Source organism: Stenella coeruleoalba, assembly GCF_951394435.1.
Source record: "Stenella coeruleoalba genome assembly, chromosome: 1".
NCBI lineage: Eukaryota > Metazoa > Chordata > Mammalia > Artiodactyla > Delphinidae > Stenella > Stenella coeruleoalba.
The window spans coordinates 37,330,311-37,346,998 of NC_137169.1; the positions used below are offsets into that span (position 1 = coordinate 37,330,311).

Below are 16,688 nucleotides of genomic sequence, written 5' to 3' on the forward strand. Positions count from 1 at the left end.
GCACATAATCTACTATACTAATGTATCTGCCAATTCAGGCGGGAAAAAAATCCCACTTTTGACTTCATTACACATCCAACTACCATCCCATTTCACTATAGCAAAATTCCTAAACAGGTTGCTTATATGCCCTTTGTCCACTTCTTCACCTCCAATTCTTTTTACCTTTTATCTTTTTATTTTTTTTGCGGTATGCGGGCCTCTCACTGTTGTGGCCTCTCCCGTTGCAGAGCACAGGCTCCGGACGCGCAGGCTCAGCGGCCATGGCTCACGGGCCCAGCCGCTCCGCAGCATGTGGGATCCTCCCGGACCGCGGCACGAACCCGCGTCCCCTGCATCGTCAGGCGGACTCTCAACCGCTGTGCCACCAGGAAAGCCCTTAAATATTTTTTAAATTAATTTTTAAATTTATTTTTGGCTGTGTTGGGTCTTGTTGCTGCACACGGGCTTTCTCTAGTTGTGGCGAGCAGGGGCTACTCTTCGTTGCGGTGCACAGGCCGCTCATTGCGGTGGCTTCTCTTGTTGCGGAGCACGGGCTCTAGGCGCACAGGCTTCAATAGTTGTAGCGCACGGGCTTAGTTGCTCCGCGACATGTGGGATCTTCCCGGACCAGGGCTCAGAACACGTCGTTGCCTGCATTGGCAGGCGGATTCTTAACCACTGCGCCACCAGGGAAGTCCCCACCTCCAATTACTTTAATTTACTCTAAACAAGCTTTGTCTATACTGCTTAAATGAAGACTCTATTGTCGAGATCTCTAATGGCTGCCATTATGCCAAATCCAATAGGCAAGCCTTGTTTCTCATCTTACATGAGCTCTCGGCAGCATTTGTCCTGATTGATCATTCTCTCCCTGAAAAGCTGTCTCTACTTGGCTTCTGGGATTTTTCCCTCTCCTGATTTTTCTTTTGTTTTATGGTTTTTTTCCTGGGTTCTTTTTCTGACTTCGGAATTTTGCAGGGCCGTCCAGAACAAAGTCTTTGGTCTTCATTTCTCTTATGTCTCATTCATTCCCTAGGTGAGCTCCTCCAGGTTCAGGACCTCAGACATCATTTATACAGTCCATGTAAATGGGACTGCTGAGCTCTGCACTCATATACCTAAAAGCCTACTTGGCTCCCCTCTTTTATGCCTTATAGACATTTTAAATTCAACTTTTCCAAAAAGAACTCTTTTCTCCCTACCACTCACATACCGCTTTCTCAGTTTTCCCCATTTAGGAAAGGACCCAACATTTGCCCAGTTGCTCAGGTCAAAATACCAGGAGTCATCCTTTATTCCTCTCTCCCTCATACTCCTTATCTTATCCATCCTGTCAGCTCTCGCTTCAAAATGGATCCTGAATCTGACTGCTTTTCACCACCTTATTATCTTCACCCTTTTTTAAGTCACTGTCACCTCAAGTGTGGTTTACTCTTAGAGCTTCCTAACTATTCCTCACACAGCAGCCAAGGATGCAGGCCTGATGCCTGCGCAAGACCTTACTTGATCACTGCAGCCCAGGGCCTAAGCCTCAGCTCAACTTTTGTTAGGGAATCCTAACTCAGGGGAGCTTACTATCATTTACAAGCTCAAAAAGGACTGATATAGGGAATTCCTTGGCAGTCCAGTGGTTAAGACTCCGCACTTCCACCACAGCGGGTGTGGGTTTGATCCCTGGTCGGGGGGATGAAGATCCCTCATGCCATGGCCCATGGCATGGCCAAAAAAAAAACCTGATATATAAATTAGAAAATCAATATATTAATTCACCATGGAAAGACTGCTTTTCAAGAATGTGTATGTTCCTGCCTGCCCTCCAGAACACTCTCTTCTTGGCATTAAGAAATATAGAAAGCAAAACATTACTAAGAACTTTGCTTTGATGTATGTGGAATTAGGGAAAAGGCAATAAAATGGTTCTAAGGACTAATTCACTCTGAGTTAAGGAAAGCCTAATGGGCTCTCAAGCCCATCATTCCTCCATCAGAGGTGCCTTACCCAATGACTCCCTCCCTTCCATAGTAATTTATAGCATTTCAATTCCTTTCGTCATTGTCATTAGAATGATGTTAATTAAGTTGACTCCCTAGGTATACTATGACAGATCATAGTTTGTTAGAGTTTTAGCAGGAGTTTGTTATCCTGGTGGACTCAGGAGTTCTTCTTCCCTTTGACTTTGGAGGCAGGCAGGCATCATTCATCCTGTGTTTTTTTTTAACATTTTTTTAAAAAACTAATTTATTTATTTATTTTTGGCTGCGTTGGGTCTTCGTTGCTGCGTACTGGCTTTCTCTAGTTGTGGTGAGCAGGGGCTACTCTTTTTTTTTTTTTTTTTTTTTTGCGGTACGCAGGCCTCTCACTGCTGTGGCCTCTCCCGTCGCGGAGCAACAGGCTCCGGACGCGCAGGCTCAGCGGCCATGGCTCACGGACACAGCCGCTCCGCGGCACGTGGGATCCTCCCGGACCGGGGCACAAACCCGAGTCCCCTGCATCAGCAGGCGGACTCCCAACCACTGCGCCACCAGGGAAGCCCAGGGGCTACTCTTCGTGGCAGTGTGTGGGCTTCTCATTGCGGTGGCTTCTCTTGTTGCGGAGCATGGGCTCTAGGCACGTGGGCTTCAGTAGTTGTGGCTCGTGGGCTCAGTAGTTGTGGCTCACGGGCTCTAGAGCGCAGGTTCAGTAGTTGTGGCGCACGGGCTTAGTTGCTCCGTGGCATGTGGGATCTTCCCGGACCAGGGCTCGAACCCGTGTCCCCTGCATTGGCAGGCGGATTCTTAACCACTGTGCCACCAGGGAAGCCCTACTTGTTTTTATATTTTCAAAAGTTGCAATGAAAATATGTACTAGCTTTATAAAGGAAATACACCAATTTTTTTTTAAAGAAACGCAATACCTAAATGGCAAGTATCTTAGTTGGGGTCCCTCTAAAGTCAGACCCTGAGACTAGGGCTTAGGTACTGGTCATTTATTTGGGAGATGACCCGAGGAATTAGAAGGAAGGGAGAGGGGACATGAGACAGAAAAGGGGAAAAAGCCAATACATTAACTGCTTAATACTATGGGCAACTGGAATAAATCCACCTAGGGAATCTTATGAAAAACTATAAAAACCACACATCAGAATTGTCCCAGTGGAGGCTGGGGAGGCTGGAGGGACAGGGACAGGGACAGGATCCCTTTCCTTTCATTTTTTGAGGGTTTCCCCTGGAAACCTTAACTCCCTCACACTTCCAGATTGCAGGTGCACACAGCCAAGCAGCCTTTCATAGTGTGGAGAAAGCCCTGGGGCAGCAAAGCAAAGAGACATCATAGTACATGATTGATACTGTGAGTTACTGACCTCCACAGCAGTGTTAGAACACACAGGTTGATGCATCACACAAATCTCCTACAACAAGAAAGACAGAATAATTGTTGGGAAATTCTGTGCCCACTTCTATTTCCAGCTGATGGTACCTGTAGAAGCGCCTAGGGGTGTGAACCTACCATAGGTGGTACTCTTGAGAACCACTGACCTACAAAGGCCCGACTCTAGTCACTACTAATCCCTACTAGTTTGTTACTCCTTTGAGCGCATGGACCATATGTGAAAACAATTCTCAGACGTTTATTCATTGAGCCCTTAGTATGAGCCAAATGTCATTCTTGGCTTCAGGGTCACAGAGATCAATAACCCACTAGGAAAGGCAAAGGGGTGTCCTGGAAAAAGCAAGGACTTTGGAGTCACAGATGTAGGTTGTAGTAGTTCCATTACTGTCTGACCCTGCATAAGTCATTTAGGCTCTTCTCAACTGCAAAAGGGGGATAATGGTCTCTACTTATAGGGTTGTTGTGGAGATTAAGTAAGGTAATTTCTATGAAATATTCAATACAGTGCCTGATGCATACAGAAAGAAACCAATAAATACTAGCTATTGTTTTGCTATTAAAAATGGTAGCTAGGAATACCCTGGTGGTCCAGTGGTTAGGACTAGGCTCTTTCACTGCCAGGGTCCGGGTTCCCTGGTCAGGGAACTAAGATCCCGCATGCCGTGCAGTGCGGCCAAATTAAAAAAAAATTTTTTAATTAAAAAAAAAAAAAGAGAGACTTCCCTGGTGGTCCAGTGGGTAAGATTCCAGGCTCCCATTGCAGGGGGAACTAAAGACCCAGCGCAGCCTTAATAAATAAATATTAAAAAAAAAAAAAAGTAGCTAAGGCATGTTTCCTAAACCAGTCTCTGGCCTCGAAGAGATGGTCCCAGTTCTATGGGTAACACAGGATAGAGCACACAATCTTAGTTCACAGTGAAATATGGTACAGCGGAATCATGCACAGATGCAATGACATGCTGGGGAAATGAGGGCATTGGAGCTTGGATCTGGAATGATGAAGAAGCAGACTGCATGGCATAGTTCTCAGGGCCTGGTGCCAGCCTTGCTGGCCCTCAGCAGGCTCTTGATTTGGACCACAGGATCCAAGGGGCTGAGAAAGAGAGCGATGCCTCCATGCACAAACCCATGGACACTCCCAATAGCTCCCCAGGCAGGGATTCTCACTCTTGGGGAAAATTAGTCAGGTCTTGTCAAGTTGGTATCATCCATTTGTTAGAAGATCCCACATTGAAGGCTGGTTCTGAGCTGTCCAGGGTTTAGAAATAATTCTGCCCTTTAGGGACATTCATGGATTGGAAAGAATTCAGATTTTCCTTAAATGTGCTCCTGCCCTCTACTATTATGTCACTAGAGGGTCAGCTCATGAAGGCAAGATCTTGTTTAAGGTATCTCCAGCGCCCTAGCAGAATACCTAGCACACAATAAGAGTTCAGTACGTATTAGTTGAATGAATGACTACTGAATGAAAAGACACTCGGCCGTGAGCACCTGGAGGTGAGTCTAGATTTAAGGTCTCCCTCTCTTTCCGGGAATTTTGACTGACACTGACAAGGGGTTTGGATCCAAGGGTTTGAGAGGCCCTGCTGAGGGGCAGGCTGGAGGGTATGGACCTCTCCTCACTTTCTTGTCTCAGATTCCTTTCATCTAGGTAAAGTACATAGGCCCCTGCTTCTGCTGGCTGTAAGCTTCCAGAGTGGCCCTTTTATTGCCTTGATTTGCACATGGGTCCTCTGAGAACCTGGACTCTGTTCTTGAATTCTCAGAAAGCCCAACCCAAAGTAAGCAGGAAGTGCCAGCAAATAAAACACCAGTACAGACTCAGAAACTTGGGAAGAGGACATTTCCTCATCCCTCTGACCTGACCACATTCCTCTCAGATTCTAGAAACTTCTCTCAAATGCTGAAATGCTCAGTGAAGCAAGGCTGAGAACTTGTCCCTCCCACCTAATAGTCCAGAGGGGGACATTTTCTCCTGCTTCCTAGGAGACACCTATTACTTTCCAGCTTTTCATCTGTTTGAGCCTCTTCCCCTGGCATCCCGTGAAGCTGCCTCTGTGCACCCATCTCTGGGCCTGCATTCCACCTCTTCTACTTTAGCCCCTCTGGACTGTGAATATTATAGCCAGAGGACAAGGCTGATCCATTTTTGTGTCCTTTTTTGCACCTAGAAAAAGGACTAGGTGCTATGGTCTGAATGTCTGCCTCTCTGCACACCGCCCCCCCCACCATTAATATGTTGAAATCCTACTACCCAAGTTGATGGTATTAGTACATGTGCATTTGGAAGGTGTATAAGTCATGAGGGTGGAACCGTCATGAATGGGATTAGTGCCTTATAAAAGAGGCTCTTCCGGAGAGATCCCTTGACCCTTCTGCCCTGTGAGGATACAATAAGTCTGTGACCTAGAAGAGGGCCCTTCGCTGATCATGCTGGCACCCTGACCTCAGACTTCCAGCCTCCAGAATGGTTAGCAATAAATTTCTGTTTATAAACCACCCAGTCTGTGGTATCCAAAGCAGCCCAAACAGACGAAGATACTAGTGCTTAGTAAATGCCCAGTAAATGTTAGCTGAAAGCATGATTCCCTCCATCATTCTCTCCCTTTTCTTAGCTCCAGTTTCTTCCACTGGACCCTTCCCCTTAGCACATGTTCACGTTCAAATTCCCCACATAGTGAAAAACTCTTCCTCCATCTGCTTTTCTCTCAAGCCACTAACCCATCACTTTCCTTCCCTTTACTATATGCTTGAGAAGTCTGCCCTCTGATTCTCCACATGTCTGTCTCCTCTTCACTCCTACATCCAATCAGGCTCAGGATTAACCACTCCACTGAGCCAGCTCTCCACAAAGTCACCAATGACCTTCATGTCAACCGAATCCAAAAGTTTCTGCTGTGGAGATTAGAAAGCATGAATATAAAGAGTATGGCAGATAGCATATGCTCAATAAAATGGTAGTTGTTCTTATTTGTTTTAGTTTCCCTAACATTACTCACTTACTTTTTATAATTTGTTAATTTATTTATTTATTGGCTGCATTGGGTCTTCATTGCTGTGCCCGGGCTTTCTCTAGTTGTGGTGAGTGGGGGCCACTCTTTGCTGTGGTGTATGGGCTTCTCATTGCGGTGGCCTCTCTTGTTATGGAGCACGGACCCTAGGCACGCAGGCTTCAGTAGTTGTGGTACGCGGGCTCTAGAACGCAGGCTCAGTAGCTGTGGAGCACGGGCCTAGTTGCTCCACAGCTTGTGGGATCTTCCTGGACCAGGGATTGAACCCATGTCCCCTGCATTGGCAGGTGGATTCTTAACCACTGTGACACCAGGGAAGTCCCTGGTACCTCTTTTTAATTTTTTTTCTCTCCCTCCCTCCACTCATTATAAAGGTAATATAGTTGTATCCTAGCCTCTTTACCTAGAAAACCAGAGCTCAGAGCAAAATTTACATGCTAAGGCTTCATTGTGAGGTTCTACAAACAATATTCAGGACAAGAATAAGGGAAAAACAGAAAGGAAGGGAAAGAAAACAAAAGGTGAAGTGCTGGGCTTCCCTGGTGGCGCAGTGGTTGAGAGTCCGCCTGCCGATGCAGGGGTCGCAGGTTCGTGCCCCGGTCCGGGAGGATCCCATATGCCGCGGAGCGGCTGGGCCCGGGAGCCATGGCCGCTGAGCCTGCGCGTCCGGAGCCTGTGCTCCGCAACGGGAGAGGCCACAACAGTGAGAGGCCCACGTACCGCAAAAAAAAAAAAAAGGTGAAGTGCCTCAGAGCTAGCCACAGCTTTATAAGAAGATAAAGCTAATTACTCAGTTATATAGGACTGACAAACCATATAAAATGACGTTACGGTGTCTAGGAACTGTTTACTGGAGAGAGGAAGAGAAAACTATCTGTTGGCTCTTTGCTTCTATCTCTCATTTGTCAATTTCCTTATACCGTATGAGATATTAACTCCACTGTACTTCCAGGTTGTTTCCTCGCTCTTCAGTGCAGTCTTGGGAGATTGATCCCAATTACAGCAAGGGCTTCAGCTTACTCTGGAAGTGGTGTTAAGTGGCCAGATTCTCTGTGGGCCTCGTTAAGTTGGACCTGAGTGTCATAGCAGCTGCAGCTCCTGCTATAGCAGGTGCAATAGAGAAAATACAGAAGTCTGGTCCACACACTTGGGGAAGCTGAGGCAGACTACTGCATCAGGAAGTGGGTCGGTCCACAGTAGTGACTAGCTCTCTACAGAGTGGAGAGGCTGGAAGCAGGTAGGTCCAAGTGAATCTGGAGAGGTACTCAACTGGATTCAATAAAAGACCTATGTTTCAAAAACTTTATAAATACAGAAGAAAAACAAAATAACCTATATATCCACTAATCAAATGCAACTATTGCAATTATTTTGGTGTGTTTCCATCCAATCTCTTTCCTTATACATATAGGTTTTTCATTTTTTTTTTTAATTTGAAAATATTTTCTAACTTTTTAATTGGAGTATAACATAATGGAAAAGTGTACATATTAAGTGCATAACTTGATAAATTTTCACAAATTTATCATATCCTTATAAATGAAATCAAGAAATAGATCATTAATATCACCCTACAAGCTTCGCCTCTTGCTCATTTCCAGTCTCTACATCTCCAAGGGTAATCACTATCCTGACTTCTGACAACATAGTTTTTTTAAAAATTTTTAAAAAATTAATTAGTTAACTTATTTTTGGCTGTGTTGGGCCTTCATTGCTGCACACAGGCTTTCTCTAGTTGCGGGGAGTGGGGGCTACTCTTCATTGTGGTGCGCAGGCTTCTCAGTGCAGCGGCTTCTCTTGTTGTGGAACATGGGCCCTAGAACACCCAGGCTTCAGTAGTTGCGGTGCGTGGGCTCAGTAGTTGTGGCTTGCAGGCTCTAGAATGGAGGTTCAGTAATTGTGGTGCACGGGCTTAGTTGCTTCATGGCATGTGGGATCTTCCCAGACCAGGGCTTGAACCTGTGTCCCCTGCATTGGCAGGCAGATTCTTAACCACTGCACCACCAGGGAAGTCCCCATAGATTCGTTTTTACTGGTTTTATACTTCATAAAAATGGAATTATACACTATATGTACTCTTTCTTGTCTGCTTTATTTCACTCAACAGTAAATTTGGGAAATTTATTCATGCTGTTCCTTTTCACTGCTGTATAACATCTCCAGATGTTCCAGAATTTCTATTTAGCACTTTTTTGAAACTGACTCTTTCTTTCATGCCATTGCATTCTTATCTTCTGACTCAGTTTGGGTTTTGGAAGGCTAAAGAGAGTTTCTGATGGTCTTAGGGAAGGAGTGCCCCTCACTCATTTGAGAGAGCTCCCAGAAGTTAGTGCTCTGGAGAATGTGGTAGCTGATATGAAGGCTACAAGTGTCATAATCATTTTGCCACCATAAGGAGGTCAACTTCAGGATGAATATGAGATTGGAAAGCAGAGAGAAGAAACAGAAACAAACTGGGATCCTGATGACATTGTTGAGCTGCTGAATCAAACCAACCTTGAAGCCTGTCTATGTGAGTCCATAAATTTCCTTTACTGTCAAAGCCAGCTTAAATTAGGTTTTCTGTTAAGAGCAACAGAGTCTTTTTTTAAAAAATTTATTTATTTACTTATTTTAATTTTGGCTGCATTGGGTCTTGGTTGCAGCAAGCGGGGGCTACTCTTCATTGCGGTGTGCGGGCTTCTCATTGCAGTGGCTTCTTTCATTGCAGAGCACGGGCTCTAGGCACGTGCGCTTCAGTAGTTGCAGCACTCAGGCTCAGTAGTTGTGACTCACGGGCTCTACAGCACAGGCTCAGTAGTTGTGGCGCACGGGCTTAGTTGCTCTGTGGCATGTGGGATCTTCCTGGAGCAGGGCTCGAACCCGTGTCCCCTGCATTGGCAGGAGGATTTTCAACCACTGCGCCACCAGGGAAGCCCTGTTTTTTTTTTTTTTTTTTTTTTTTTTAATCTCCTACAGCTAGTGGATCACTGAGTGCTGCCAATTCTACTCCTAAATATTTCTAAAATTTGTGTCTGCTCCATGATGAGTGTGAGCTGCTGTCCTAGGACAGACCCTGGGAGAAACACACTCAACAGACAGAATGTGCGGCTTCCCTGGTGGCACAGTGGTTAAGAATCTGCCTGCCAATGCAGGGGACACGGGTTCGAGCCCTGGTCCGGGAAGATCCCACATGCCATGGAGCAACTAAGCCCGTGCACCACAGCTACTGAGCCTGTGCTCTGCAGCCCACGAGCCACAACTAGCCGGCGTTCCACAACTACTGAAGCCCACGTACTTAAAGTCCGTGTTCTACAGCAAGAGAAGCCACCGCAATGAGAAGCCCACACACTGCAACAAAGAGTCGCCCCCACTTGCCACAACTAGAGAAAGCTGCGCACAGCAACGAAGACCCAACACAACCAAAAAATAAATAATAAAATAAAATAAATTTTTTTAATAAACAAAATAAATATTTTAAGGGACCTCTGTGGTGGTCCAGTGGTTAAGACTTCACCTTCCAATGTAGGGGGTATGGGTTCGATCCCTGGTCAGGGAGCTAAGATTCCCATGCCTCATGGCCAAAAAACCAAAACGTAAAACAGAAGCAATATTGTAATAAATCCAATAAAGACTTTAAAAATGGTCCACATCAAAAAAATCTTTAAAAAAATAAATATTTTAAGACAAACTTTTTTTACAATGAAATTTTCAATTGACTGAATGTACTATTTACTTATACTAAATTAAACACCTAATACATAAATGTAAGCAGTTTATACATTGCTGTCAATTCGTTTGCAGAGATATCTGCATCTTCATGTTCATTGCAGCACCATTCACAATAGCCAAGACATGGAAAAACACGTGTCATCAGCAAATAAATGGATAAAGATACACACACACACACACACACACACACACACACACACACACTTATTATCCAGCCATGAAGAAAGAAGAAAATCCTGCAATTTGCAACATGGATGGACCTTGAGGGCATTATGTTAAGTGAAATAACACGGTCTGCCGAGAAAGACAAATACAGTATAGTATGGTATCACTTACATGTGAATTCTTAAAAAGCCAAGTTCAGAGAAAGAGACGGTAAAGGAGTGGTTACCAGGGGCCTGTGGTGTGGGGGGAATGAGAAGACATTGGTCAAAGGGTACAAATATCTAGTTGTAACAGTAACAAGTTCTAGGGATCTAATGTACATCATGGTGGTTACAGCAAATAATACTGTATTATATACTTGAAGGCGGCTAAAAGAATAGATCTGAAATGTTCTCACCACAAAGAAAGAAATGGTAATTATATAACAGGACAGAGGTGTTAGCTAATGCTGTGATGGTAATCATTTTAAAATACAGTTGATCCTCGAACAATACAGGGGTTAGGGCACTGACCCTCGTGCAGTCAAAAATATGCTTATAACTTCACAACTGGCCCTCCCTGTCTGTGATTCCGCATCTACGGATTCAATCAATCTTGGATTGTGACGTACTGCAGTATGCATTTACTGAAGAAAATCCACGTATAAACCTTGTTGTTCAAGGGTCCACTGTATATAAGTGTAACAAACAAACATATTATTCACAATGTTGTATGCCAATTATATTTCAATAAAGCTGAAAAAAAAAATTCTACACACTAAGTTTCTGCATTAAGCTTCTAGAGGAGTTTATCCTTGTTACTTCAACTGAGTCACAAATTATCCCATAACTAAGCCATGTGAAATGACCATTTATCATGCTCAAAAGTTCTGTGCGTCATGAATTTAGATAAGGCACAGCAGTGATAGTTTGTCTTTCATCCATGATATCTGGAGCTTCAACTAGATGACATGAAAGGCAGGTGCTAGACTCATATATGAGTTCTTGTTCCCTCACAGGTCTACTGGTTGATAATGGCTATAAACTAGAATATTAGGTACTCTGCACACAGACTTTGCCATATGGGGTCTCCATGTTGGCTAGTTTGGGATACTTCTTCCCAGCATGATGACTGGATTTCAAAGGTAGATTTCCCAAGAGAGGAATGGATGGCCAAGTGGAAGTTGCATTGCCTTTGTTAGACTAGCCTGAAATCACACAGTTTAACCATATTATCTTCAATGAACAGTCACAAATCCTTCCCAGTTTCAAGGAGAGGGGAAATAGACCCTATCTCTTAAAGGGGATTATCAATTTTCTGTCAGATGAGCCAGAAATACTGCTGTGACCTTTTCCAGAAAATCCAATCTTCCACATTCTACCCTCTAGCCACAACAATGAATTTTTTCCTGTATGCACAGTCCACTCACCTCTCCTTGGAGAACCTCCAAAGTCACATCACATTAGGATATTTCAGGTGTAGACTGGAGGTCAAGAATCCTGTCATCTAGGGACTTCCCTGGTGGCACAGTAGTTAAGAATCCACCTGCCGGAACTTCCCTGGTGGTGCAGTGGTTAAGAATCTGCCTGCCAATGCAGGGGACATGGGTTCGATCCCTGGTCCGGGAAATCCCACACGCTGCAGAGTAACTAAGCCCGTGGGCCACAACTACTGAGCTCTCGCACCTAGAACCCGTGCTCCACAACAAGAGAAGCCACCACAATGAGAAAGCCCACGCACTGCAACGAAGAGTAGCCCCTGCTTGCAGCAACTAGAGAAAGCCCACATGCCGTAACGAAGACCCAATGCAGCCAAAAAATAAATAAATTAATTTAAAAATTTTCTATCATCTAGATCAGGCTAGCCTCATCTAGATAAGGCTCATTAAGTACAGTTTCCCTCTATGTGAAGACCTATGAACTTCTGCAGACTTTTCCTCCATAAACCCTACTGGGTGTTCACAAAAAATTGAGGAATATGCAGAAGCAGCTTTTCTTGTTTTGGTGGAAGCGAACACCAGCTGCTGGGGAAATTTTCAGAGAAGCGTCTTCCCCATCTTCCCTTCAGATAACAGATTTCATTTACTCCAGTACTCCATCTTCCCTTCAGATAACAGATTTCATTTACTCAGTACTCCAGCTCCAAGAGGGCGAGTAGGACATGTGAAATGTCCACTATGGAGATGCAGGGACAGAGCTGAGGCCAAGACTGAGGTTAAATCAGAACATCAAAGAATGCTCCCACCTCACCTCGAGAATATTGTCTTAATATAGCATATTCTTATGCTTGAAAATTTTAAGTTATCATCCTTCTCTGCAGTCAAAATATATAAATTAATTTATATAATTTTAAGTTCTGTGATCATGTTTTTAAAAATTACAACTATTATTATTACACAGTTGCTCAAAGTAACATACAGCACAAGTTTTGATACTTATTAAACATAAAAATGAGATGGACTGGGGCTTTGTTCTTTTTTTCTTTTCTCCATTTAATTCTTGTACCTGTGGATGAATATTACTTATTTTCAGAATGAAAAGAGTTCAACAGCAATTCCATTCTTTTTTTTTTATATAGATTTATTTATTTTTGGCTGCGTTGGGTCTTCATTGCTGTGTGTGGCTTTCTCTAGTTGTGATGAATGGGGGCTACTCTTCGTTGCGGTGCACAGGCTTCTCATTGAGGTGGCTTCTCTTGTTGTGGAGCACAGGCTCTAGGCACGCAGGCTTCAGTAGCTGTGGCACGCGGGCTCAGTAGCTGTGGTGCAAGGGCTTAGTTGCTCCGCAGCATGTGGGATCTTCCAGGACCAAGGCTTGAACCTGTGTCCCCTGCATTGGCTAACTGATTCTTAACCACGGCACCACCAGGGAAGTCCCTCAATTCCATTCTTACTTTTCATTTTTATAGATACAAGCATTGAGATAACTTGTTCACATAAATAAGTGGATGAAAATAGAAATCTTTCTAAAGCAATGTCACTTAGCTGTTTTAACTCTTTCCAAGTTACACTCCAAAAATCACAAAATCTATCACGCAAAATTTTATATATATATATATATATATATATATATATATATATATATATATATATATATATATATATATATGTTTGCGGTACGCAGGCCTCTCACTGTTGTGGCCTCTCCCGTTGCGGAGCACAGGCTCCAGAGGCGCAGGCTCAGTGGCCATGGCTCACGGGTCCAGCCGCTCCGCGGCATGTGGGATCCTCCCGGACTGGGGCACGAACCCATGTCCCCTGCATCAGCAGGCGGACCCTCAACCACTGCGCCACCAGGGAAGCCCACGCAAAATTATTTTTAATGGTCTATCAGCTTTTACCAATAGTTTTCAAAACAAAGAATTGGAAATGACTTGCATAAGGGTTTATGATCCAGTCATTAGAGTCATCAGTATTTCCAAAAGTTCCTTTGTTTAGTAGCCTCAATGCACACGGGGGCAATGCATCCTATGAGCTGGCTGAGAGGTTTGTCTCTTTTAAAACGGAGGAGGAAGATTGTAAAAGGGATGGTGCGTTCTCATGCTGATCTCTTTTAGAAGACAATATACCACCAATTTGATGACTATTGCTCTGAAAACTCTTGGAAGGCTAGTGTTGTGCCTTGCATGGAACAATCCCAGTGGCCAGAACTAAGAGCAAAAGTCTCAGATCTGGGGAAGGAGTGGGCAGGAGGGAGTCCATTAGATGGGGCAGAAGATTGTGGATTGTGGGAGAGTCCTTTATGGCCTAAGCCATTTTGTGATCTAAGCCTGGCCACAGTGCTTGTCCTTGAACAGGTCTCAGTAATTAGTGATCTTAAGGGAACAAAATTATGCAAGAACAAACTGTTATCAGGCCAGAGGAGTAACAACAGCAAAGAGAAGACTTCCAGTTCTGTTTTACAAAAAAAAGATTAGCCTGAAGCACTCAACCACCAGATCAGTTAGAACGTAAGGGATACTGATGTCGAGATTTTCTGACTTTTGTGACTTTAATCAACTAAAGTTTGGACTCTGTTGACCCCCCAAGCCCTTTCATGAATATGCATGTGCCCTTAGCTTAAACGTTCCCATTTTTGCTGTCAGGGAGCAGCAAAACCTTTGCCTTTCTGCTTTGGGAAAGATCCCTGTTGTTCTCTTTACTTGTTGCAATAATGACTGAACAAAAGTTCGTGTGCCCCGTGTACAGTGAGGCCAAATAAACCTAAACATCAAACATTGAAGCACAGAAAGGTCTATTGCAAGACCAAGCAAGGAGAATGGGTGGCTCATGCTCAAAAACCCTGAACTCCCCAATGGTTTTTGGGGAAAGCTTTTTATAGGCAAAATTTGGGATGAGGGCTGCAGGGTGTATGGCTTTCTTCTGATTGGTTGGTGGTGAGATACAAGGCAGTGCTCCAGGAATCTTGTGCTCAGCCTGAGGTTGCTATCCTCTCCCTGGGTGGGGGTCTTAGTTCCTGCAGAAGATCTCAAAAATATTGTTATGTATATTCCTTGAGGAGGAACCAGGACCCTGCCCCAAGGCTGCATTAGTATTTCTTGATTGTTCCTCTGTTGTTTCTGCATTTCCTCCCTTCTCTGATTAGAAACTGTTTTAACCTGCCCTTTGGAACTTAGGGAAGGTCAAGGAGGCTGAATGAAGCCTATTTCCTACAAACAAGAAATGGGGGACAACAGAAAGGCTTTGTACCCAGGAGTCCTACAGGGTCCTGCTAGGTTTCAATAATAAATTCTCCCTTCTCCCGATCTTTGGCTTGGTTGTGTCTTTTGGCTTGACACCCACCAAGGGATGAACCCAGTTTTTCTGGTAACAGTTCTCTTTCTCTGGGGACCCCCTGCCCTACCTGCTTATAATGGTCTTTGCTGGGCTAAGATGAACTTGAGAGATTCTAAATTCTGATCAGGTAACAGGGAAGAGCTAAATCAGACTCCATGTCTGATCTGTTTCATTGCCTTTAACCTTTGCTTTTCGTTGCTTTTGTTATTATAATCATATATAAATGGCCTGCCTCAGGTAACCATGCCCACCTGTGAGTGGCTGCAAGAAAAAAGAAACTAACACATCCCCTCACGGAGGTTGGTCATTCCAGGAGATGTTTTGCAAGACTGATGGCCCTTTTGCTTTACTTCCTCACTGCCCCTCTCTCTCTGATTCTACAAAAGAAATTGGCATCCAGGCCCAGATAGGACAGTTTTTCAGAGACACTAGTCTGACACCTTCTCCGTCTGCTGGCTTTCCAAATAAAGTGGTATTCCTTGCCTCAACACCTCGCCTCTGATTCATTGGCCTGTCGTGCGGTGAGCAGAGCAAGCTTGGACTCGGTAACAATCACATAAGCTGGAATCTGAGTGTCTTTATGAGGACAGATGGTGTGAAATGTCGGACATTTAGTCCATCAGGACACCACTCCTACTTGGGAGACAGTGGGGAGTAATCTGGGTGTAAAAAAAGATGGGGAAGGGCTTCCCTGGTGGCGCAGTGGTTGAGAGTCCGCCTGCCGATGCAGGGGACACGGGTTCGTGCCCCGGTCTGGGAAGATCCCACATGCCACAGAGCGGCTAGGCCCGTGAGCCATGGCCACTGAGCCTGTGCGTCCGGAGCCTGTGCTCCATAACGGGAGAGGCCACAACAGTGAGAGGCCCGCGTACCGCAAGAAAAAAAAAAAAAAAAAGATGGGGAAGAGTGGTACTGGGGGAGTACAGATGGGTGGGGGAGGAGTTGAGGGGAGAAAAAGGCAGAGCTACACCAGGACAAATCTGCTTCTTGCCCACTTCCACCAAGGAAAACATCAATTCAAGACACCTCTCAGCCTAAATGGCAAACGGGATTTCAAATCTCAGAACTGTAACTTGGGACTTCCCTGGTGGCGTGGTGGTTAAGAATCCGCCTGCCAATGCAGGGGACACGGGTTCAATCCATGGTCTATGAAGATCCCACATGCCGCAGAGCAACTAAGCCCGTGCACCACAACTACTGAGCCCACACTCTAGAGCCCACGAGCCACAACTACTGAGCCCGTGTGTCACAACTACTGAAGCCCGTGCGCCTAGAGCCCGTGCTCCACAACGAGAAAAGTCACCGCAATGAGAAGTCAGTGCACCTCAAAGAAGAGTAGCCCCCGCTTGCCGCAACTAGAGAAAGCCCGCACGCAGCAACGAAGACCCAACGCAGCCAAAAACAAAAAACCCACCAAAAAACAAAACTGTAACTTAATAACTGTGTGACTCTGAGCAAGGGAAACCTTGCTGAGTCTGCACAGTCTGTAAAATGGAACTGAATACCTTCCTCACAGGAGGCTTCAAGTGTGCTGGTAATACTGTATATTCATCTGGATGGTGGTTATGTTGAAAAAAAAATCACAGAGTTGTACGTTTAAGATTTGTGCATTGTTCTGTCTGTATTGTCGATTAAAAAAATATTCACAAACTAAAAGTTAGAGTTGTTTTATTTGGTGGCAGTTTTTAGGACTTCAA

General features: G+C 44.7%; 1 protein-coding gene across 1 annotated transcript in view; it reads right to left on the minus strand.

Moving 5' to 3' along the window:
• PRDX1 (peroxiredoxin 1) overlaps positions 1-16,688 on the minus strand; it is a 46,005-nt gene that overhangs the window by 28,209 nt on the left and 1,108 nt on the right. The window lies entirely within an intron of this gene.